Source organism: Myotis daubentonii, chromosome 3 (assembly GCF_963259705.1).
Source record: "Myotis daubentonii chromosome 3, mMyoDau2.1, whole genome shotgun sequence".
Taxonomy (NCBI): Eukaryota; Metazoa; Chordata; class Mammalia; order Chiroptera; family Vespertilionidae; genus Myotis; species Myotis daubentonii.
The window spans coordinates 44,661,935-44,670,976 of record NC_081842.1 but is presented as its reverse complement, the minus strand read 5'-3'; the positions used below and the strand labels follow the sequence as shown (position 1 = coordinate 44,670,976).

General features: G+C 42.6%; 1 non-coding gene across 1 annotated transcript; it reads left to right on the top strand.

Annotated features, from left to right (window-relative positions):
• Positions 1-2,606: 2,606 nt before the first annotated feature.
• Positions 2,607-2,769, top strand: LOC132232267 (U1 spliceosomal RNA). Its single transcript, XR_009452384.1, has one exon. It is a non-coding gene; the product is annotated as a U1 spliceosomal RNA (small nuclear RNA).
• Positions 2,770-9,042: the final 6,273 nt, after the last annotated feature.

Below are 9,042 nucleotides of genomic sequence, written 5' to 3'. Positions count from 1 at the left end.
CATTTATTTCCTTTTTCCTCTTGTCAGTAATTCTCCAAAATGCTCCAGTTTTATGATATGACTTTTAAAGGAATTAAACTTGAATAGCACAAAATTGTATAATTATGTTACAATTCAGTTGCAATTATTAATGGATCCAAGTCTGCCACAGCATTATGAGGTAATAATGATGATGATGATAATAATGATAGCTAACATTCACAGTCTGTTTACCATGAGCCAGATATGGTGCTAAACAATTGGCGAGATGATTCAGCCTACCAGCCTGCTAGTTCATGTGTGCTAGTTATTTAGCATTGAAAAAAATTCTAAGAATTTCAGGTGAGCCACAGTCTGGAGGCAGATGAGTCACACTGAGCTCCTTGAATACATATTGGATGCACAGGCCCTAGAGCAGGGCCCACATCCCCAATGGCAACAAGGGCAGGAGCTGAATTTCTAAGGTCCCCTGTAGACAGGGGGAGCACTTCCGTATTCATCACAGTCCCCACAGCTCCCTGCTAGGCTTACACCCAGACTCTCCATTTCGATAACTTGCCCGCCTCCTAGACAATATGACTGCAAGCCAGCCATCTGCCACTAATTGTACAATGCCAACAACCAAACAAAAACTAAAGGGGACTCTGGCAATCATATAGCCTGATAGTTTTTCCAACCTTTTTATAGCATTGAAGTATTTCTTCTAATAAAATCTTACACAAAGGCCTGATCTCTAAAGACAAAAGAGGAACTGTTCTGGCTGAGGGTGGGGAAACCCCAAGAAGTACACAACCTACTTGGATCCTTCTACTCCCCATCCTTCTGCCTTTCACCCCCTGCGGGATCCCTTGACAATCTAAGGGTACTGGCAACAGTCCCATCTCCTCATTACAAAGCGGAGGCCACACACAAGTGAAGTCATCTGCCCTCAGTGACACAGCCAGGTAGTGGTGAGAACCAGGTCTCTGAAAGATGAGTCAGTGTTGACAGTTTCTTCCATTAAAGTTGGTGGGTTTGTGGAAATGAGAGAGAGAGAGAGGGAGAGAGAGAGAGAGAGAGAGAGAGAGAGAGAGAGAGAGAGAGAGAGAGAGAGAGAGAGAAAGGAAGGAAGGAAGGAAGGAAGGAAGGAAGGAAGGAAGGAAGGAAGGAAGGAAGGAAGGGAGGGAGGGAGGGAGGGAGGGAGGGAGGGAGGGAGGAAGGAAAAGAATCTTTTTTCAAGCCCTCCTGTTACTCCATGTCACATACCAGCAATTGCCTTTATTAAAAAAGTTCTAAATAGTCAAGCATAGAATTATGAAAGCACATGGTGTTAGAGCTGAAAGGGACATTGAAAGTCTTTTTTTTTCTTCCCACCCCTTCATTTTACAGACCAGGAAAGTAAAGACTTGCTTGAAACCAATCCCCCCTCCTAAGTGTTTTAAATTACTGTCCCCTCCAATATGTCAAGTACTGTTACATCTTGACTTGATGGTCAGAAGCCAGAACTTCCTGTTTTAACCAGTTTCTTTATGAAAATCATGAAATTAAGATATAAATAAAAGTTGTGATTTCTTTCTCTCTGTGATTTTCCTTAAATCTTTGAAAGACACCCTCCCAACTGGGCATTTAAACATCTCCTTACTCCAGAAAGTGCACTTACAAACTTATGAGAAGATTGTTTCAGACTGAACTTTTCCAAGAGAATGCATGTCAAACTATCTGTGGTCAAGGAGCTTTTATTTTAAAATTTTCAGTTCATTGCAGTGTAGACCAATAATTTATATAATGCAATGAAATCCATTAATAGACAAATGAAATTTTAAAGAGACTCACAAAATAGAAACTCATTTCTCATGTTTTATTATTAGATTCTAAAAAAAAAAAAATTACAACCAAATTGCTCCAACGGTTTCTAAATGCCTTCTTTCTATTCCTGTACTCACCCCATCATGAATCAGTAACAAACATTTGTGAACCAAACTTGGAGCTACATTGAGTAGCACTGTTGAGATGGTTGGATGTAGATTATGTCAGTAAGACAGCTCATGTGAACCAGGTGATGTTTCCCTGGTTCCCAGCCCCAGTCTGCTACTTTGGGACTATAGCTGTGGTTCTCAAAGGTCTGGGGCAGGGTCCCTTCACAGCTCAGAAGAAAGAGAACTACTCAACCTCCTGACTGCACCACCTCAAAACAACCTGGGCTGGGTTCAGATCACAGAGGGATTGCAAAATACACTAAAGGAATTTGGAGACTTCATCCTGAAAGTAAAGGGAAGTTATTAAAGCCCTTGAGTCATATTAGGGTATGGAAAGGATAGGATGCCTGCAGTATGGAACAGGGCTTAGAGCAGTGGTTCTCAACCTTCTGGCCCTTTAAATATAGTTCCTCATGTTGTGACCCGACCATAAAATTATTTTCGTTGCTACTTCATAACTGTAATGTTGTTACTGTTATGAGTTGTTATGTAAATATCTGATATGCAGGATGGTCTTAAGCGACCCCTGTGAAAGGGTCATTCGACCGCCAAAGGGGTCGTGACCCAAAGGTTGAGAACCACTACAATAGGAGGTTTCTGTAATAGTGTTGGAAAGAGATAATATGGCCTGAACTCAGGTAGTAGCCGTAAGGTATCAAGAGCAATTTAGGGATACTTACCTGGCAAGGGAGATGCCAAAGCAGTTGCCTTGCTTTCCCTGGACAAGGCTTATCCATTGCACTTGGGATGCACTAACCCCTGCGATTTCCCCAAATGTGGGAAACTCAGCTGCATAATTTGTGGTAGTGGGGGACTGTGTTTGCACTCTCCCCTGTTATTAAAAAAAAAATAAGAGGAATTTAGGGGACTTGATTATTGATTGAATGGAGGTGATGAAGCACCAGGAGAAATCAACAATGATGCCCAGGCCTTGGCTTGAATGACTAGATGTCTGGTGATATTATTCAATAAGATGGGAGCCCCATACGTAAACTCCGGAAATTGCTGCCTCGCACAACCACTTCAAAAATACAACTAAAAGACAAAACGGACATCATCCAGAACCACAAAAAGGCTGGCTGAGTGGAAATTCTACAACTAGAAGAAAAGAGAAAAGCACACTGAGACTCAAAGGAGGTGTGAAAGTAAAGTGCAGAGGTAAGGAGGCGCATGTGGAAAGGGCTGGAAACTGAGGACACGGTTGTCTTTTTCAATCCGGAGGGAGTCTCAAGCTCCCAACTGCTCTGAACTCCAGTTCATACAGGGAGAAACTGGACTTTCTGGCATTGATCAGAACTCGAGAGTGGCTTTCTCTCAGAGGTACTTGCAGCGATTACCGGGACACTGAGACCCAGAGCCTCTTAGGGTAGGACTGAGGAGCAGCCATAGCTGCTTGCTCCACCCTGTTGATCCCCTGAGACCCCGCCCCATCCAAACTGTGTGCAGAGCCTTTTGCATATGAAAGGCCTGGCCCTTTGTAATCTGAAAATTACTTAACAAACTGCAGCTGGGTCAGAGAGACCCAGAACTTCCAAAAGAAGACCCAAAGCCCCACAGCAGCTTGCATTGCTTCACAGCTGGGCCTCATCTGGGCACCTCCAAACCCCAAACAAAGAAGAGGACTCTGCAGATCTCTCCATAGCTCCTGCTGGGTAGCCTCAGGATGAGGCTAAATTAGCACCTCCTTAGAGATCCAAGAGCCAGTGTACCCAGTGGTCAGAGTGGGACCATCCAGATTACAACTCCTCAGATCCATAAGGGACACACTCAGGGGGCAGACTCAGTGAGCACCAAAGCCCCAGTGAAGCAAGTCTTGCCCCAGAAGGGTGTCTCCAGCACAGAAGTTCTCCCACTGCAGACACAGCTGATTCTCACAGCCAATTGGCCTGGAAGTCAATTCCTCCCAGAGTTACCTACAACAATCAAGGCTTAACTACAACAAGACTGTGCACAAAGCCCACAAAGGGGTGCACCAAGAGTGTCCACCTCAGGTAAGTGGGGAGGCTGAGCCACTGGGCCCTATAGGACACCTAGCACACAAAGCCACTCTATCAACACAGGGAAGCATAAAAAATGCGGAGACAAAGAAACAGGTCACATGACAGAAATGGAGGAAAGCAAATGACTGGACATAGAGTTCAAAACCACACTTTTAAGATTTTTCAAGAACTTTCTAGAAACCACTGATAAATTTAGTAAGACCCTCAAAAAGACTGGTGAGACCACCGATAAATGTAGTGAGACCTTCAAGAAACCTAGTGAGACCCTCGAGGTTATGAAAAAGGACCAACTAGAAATTAAGCATACACTGACTGAAATAAAGAATACTATGCAGAGTTCCAACAGCAGACTAGAGGATCGCAAGAATCAAGGCAAATATTTGAAATGCGAAGAAGCAAAAGACACCCAACCGGAAAAACAAAAAGAAAAAATAATCCAAAAATATGAAGATAGTGTAAGGAGCCTCTGGGACAACTTCAAGCGTACCAACATCAGAATTATAGGGGTGCCAGAAGAAGAGAGAGGGCAAGATATTGAAAACCTATTTGAAGAAATAATGACAGAAAACTTCCCCTACCTGGTGAAATAAATAGACTTACAAGTTCAGGAAGTGCAGAGAACCCCAAACAAAAGGAATCCAAAGAGGACCACACCAAGACACATCATTAATTAAAATGCCAAGAGCAAAAGACAAAGAGAGAATCTTAAAAGCAGCAAGAGAAAAACAGTCAGTTACCTACAAGGGAGTACCCATACGACTGTCAGCTTATTTCTCAACAAAAACTATGCAGGCCAGAAGGGAGTGGCAAGAAATATTCAAAGTGATGAATACCAAGAACCTACAACCAAGATTACTTTACCCAGCAAAGCTATCATTCAGAATTGAAGGTCAGATAAAGAGCTTCACAGATAAGAAAAAACTAAAGGAGTTCATCACCACCAAACCAGTGTTATATGAAATGCTGAAAGGTATCCTTTAAGAAGAGGAAGAAGAAGAAAAGGTAAAGATACAAATTATGAACAACAAATGCACATCTATCAACAAGTGAATCTAAAAATCAAGTGAATAAATAATCTGATGAACAGAATAAACTGGTGATTATAATAGAATCAGGGGCATAGAAAGGGAGTGGACTGACTATTCTCAGTGGGGAAAGGGGTGTGGGAGGTTCGGGAAGAGACTGGACAAAAATCATACACCTATGGATGAGGACAGTGGAGGGGGGGGTAAGAGCAGAGGGGGGGGTGGGAACCGGGTGGAGGGGAGATATGGGGGGGGGGAAAGGAACAACTATAATAATCTGAACAATAAAAATTTAATTTTTTTTTAAAAAAAGATGGGAGCCCAGAAGGAGAAGGATGCTGAAAACAATGAATTCCATTTCTGACAGGCTGTGTTTGACCTTTCCTGACCCTGTGCTATGGCTCGTGGTGGTCTCTAAACTAGAATTCCCTACCTTTATATTCACTCATTAAATCCCAACCATAAAAAGGCTTTGCAATCATAAAAGAGCTTTTTAAGAACATTAAAGTAACATGGGAAAATATTTATTAAGTAATGTTAGGTAAAGTAATAAAAAATGCAAATTAAAACAAGGTAAAGTTCTTCCCCTGTTAAATTGGCAAAAAGAAATTTTTTTTGTTTAATTAAAATGCCCCAACTGCCAAGGATGTGGAAAAACTGGCATTCACACACGTTGCTGGTGGTAATGTAAATTGGTATAAACCTTTTGGAAGAAATTTGGCATAAGGCATCAAAAGCCATAAAAGAGCTTGTATCCTGTGACCTTGTAATTCCACTTCTGGAAATCTATTCTAAGGAAATAACTCAAAATGTAAGAGAAAGCACTTTATACACAAAGATGTTTATTATAGCAGAAACTGGAAACAACCAAAACGTCCCCTAATGGATTGGTTTAATAAGCTATAATAAATTTATTTGCTCTCCTCTTGTGCATAATGAAACTATTCAATAATAAATAGTAAGGTTTGGACTATATCTGCTATTGTTGTAATATGTATTTAACTTCCACAGAAAAAAAAGACTAGAAGGAAATGATCATAATGATTGGGTTAGGGTGGTGAATCTAGAGATAGTCTCTAAAACTTTTAAAAATAAAATTTCCCAAAGTCATTGTAAATGTTCAAAATGCTTTAATAGAAATCATCATATATAGGAAGAAAACTGGTAAGTGAAAAAAGTAAAATAGAAAATTCAATCTGTGTTAGTTACCAAAAAAATATATATGTTTTTTGACGGACCAAGAATGGGAAAGACCATAGGTAAAAGCAAACAGTTGACTTGCGTGAAGGATTTTAAAAATTCTTTATTTTAATTATAACATTATATGTGACCTTATATTCATTTGAAGCAATCTACGCAATCTGATACACCATCTCTAAAACCTCCTTTCTTAAGGCTTTCCTCGTCCTCTGATCAAACATTATTGCTACTTTTTTTTTTAGCCACCATGGCACTTGCTGTTAATTCTTATATAACCGTGGCCCGTCGTTCTCATTGGCCTGCATCAGAGAACCTGGCGCTCATTGCTGAGCCTCACCCCCGGAGTTTCTGATTCTGGAGGCCTGGGGTGGGTCTAAGGATTTGCATTTCTGACAATTTCCCTGGGATGCACATACTGGGAGTCTGGGGACCACACTTTGAAAACCTTGGTAGGAGTATATGCAGATGCAATAGGATACCCATTCCCGGGAGCAACGTCTATTCTGTTCCTCCCTCAACCCCTCCCTTCCGAAGGCTGATTAATCCAAGATTATAGACAAGTAACCCAACCTGTGCCATTCAGAATATATCCCATCCCTGGGCACATAATTGGTCCAAAGTGAAGACCATCTGTACCTGCCAGACCAATCAGAGCCCTTCCCTACGATTTTTCAAATACAGAACCATTCAATGTATGGATATAGCCCTCCTGCAGTGGACTATAGCCAGCATTAGAGGGAAGCCCAGATGAAATACAGAGTCCTGACGCTGTTTGTTTGAACTTGTACAAATTTGGATGCTTTTTGGTGAAAGTAGTAGATGGTGAACTCAAACCATGAACAAAATGAAAAGAGAAATGTAAAAACCTGTCTCACATAAGATGAGGTAAAACGGGCCCTATGTCTGGCTCTTACAGCTGCTGAGCAATGTCACCAAAGATCTGGGTTTTCCCGATCACTCTGCTCTTGCTACTTGGGTATCATAATGGGCCTAGCCTAAGCATAGGTCGAACATTGAAGGATGTCATGTAGCAGGGGAGTTAGACAAGCAAAGGCAGTGAGTATAACCTACACCGCCTCAAGCTATGTCATGGAGTCACCCACAGGGATCTCCACCGAATCTAAGAGCTAACCTTTGAGAAAATATGCTGTTCAACTCTTTTATTTAATCCTGTGGCCCCTACCTTATATTATCATTATTATTATTATCATCATTATCATTATTAATTTTTTTAATCCTTACCTGAGTATACTTTTTCCATTGATTTTCAGAGAAAGGAGGGAGGAGGAGGGGCGAGAGAGAGAAAGAGAGAAAGAGAGAGAGAGACATTGATTGGTTGCTTACCATACCCAGCTCTACCAGGGCCAGGGATGAACCTGCAACCAAGGTATGTGCCCTTGACCAGGAATTGAAACCGAGTTCCTTTGGTCTATAGGCCAATGCTCTAACCATTGAGCAACTGTCCAGAGCTATTATTACTGTTTTTGCTTTACTTGCTTTGAGTTGCTGTTCACAGAGCCCTAACTGTTCTTTTAGTCTACCTTAAAGTAGCTCATTTTTGTCATCAGTTCTCATTCAACCCTCAGGTAACCACAACCCTACTCCCCTCTCTAACCTTCAGCTTATGGCTTTGGCTGGGGTCCTACCCTTGGCTCAAAGATGAAGCATGAAACCTAGACATGAGCTCCTCAGTGCTTCATCTCCTCTCTCCTACCTACAATGGGCTGAGAAATGGGCTGTGACCTGTTTACAGCCAGTGATGCATTATGAGGCTTTTGCTAATAATCCTGGGGGGGGGGGGGGGATTTTTCTCTATTTCCCATTAGACATGAGCCAGATAGGTAGCCCCAGTAGCTGTTAGGAATCATCTTGCAACAACAAGAGTAAAGCCGGTCTGAGAATGGAGGCAACCCAGAAAGCAAAAAAACTGCATGTTGAGCCCCTGGCTACTGTTGTGCCTGTTCTCATTCTTTTCTTTTCTTCAGTCAGATGGAAGCAGCACTGTCATCATTGCAAACAAAAGGGTCCTAACTTTGCTAATTGATTCTCTACTCCTCCTGCTGCAATTAGTGTGAAAGCACAGACTGGGTCTTATCTGCAGTTGTGTGCCTAGCAGCCATATTAGTGTTTGGCACACAGTAGATACCAAAGCAGAGTTTTTTGGATGAGCTTGAGGCTGCCTTCGAAAAACATTTCTAATAGGGTCCCAGGGCTCCAGGGAGCTAGAAGAGCCTTTTTCCCCTCCCCGGGCAGTTACTAATGCAAGGCCAGGACCCCTCCTGAGTCATCAGGAGAGATGCCCAGGATTTGGTCAAGAGGGAAACTGCTATGTGGGTTATGACTGAATGGTCAACTTGGAGTTTCCACTTGGAACCACTTCGTTGCCCATTCCCACCCAAATGCAGCAGTTTGCGCAAGAGCTGTTTATTTTGCAACTAAGCAGAAGGCCCTTCTTGTATGAGGACTGAATACAAGAACCTGAGGACTGCCAGGCACCTAAAGAAAGTAGTTCCTTCCATTTAGCCTCTCCTGTCGTTTCCCAGAACCTGTCAGGATTCTCATGTTCCAACAGACCCACCTTCCTGGCAGAGCCTGGGGTTAAGAGCAGAGAGAGAATTATTGGAACAGGTTAAATCCCTCTCAGAGGCTGATGAACAATATCACAGCCCGCTCCTTTGGGCTCTGACCTAAGGCTCCTTCAACTGTTTGCAGGAGGCTAGGGGCCTCTCAGTTTCCATATTCCCTGGCCCATCTAAAATGCTCAATGCCTGGAACCCCCGACGTTCCGAGAATACACTAGCCCAGAAGGAGTGCTCAGGCTCTTCTTTCAGGGGAGGGGTGTGTAGGTGGTTGTCTCCAGAGAAAGGTGCATGCTTGCTCTCG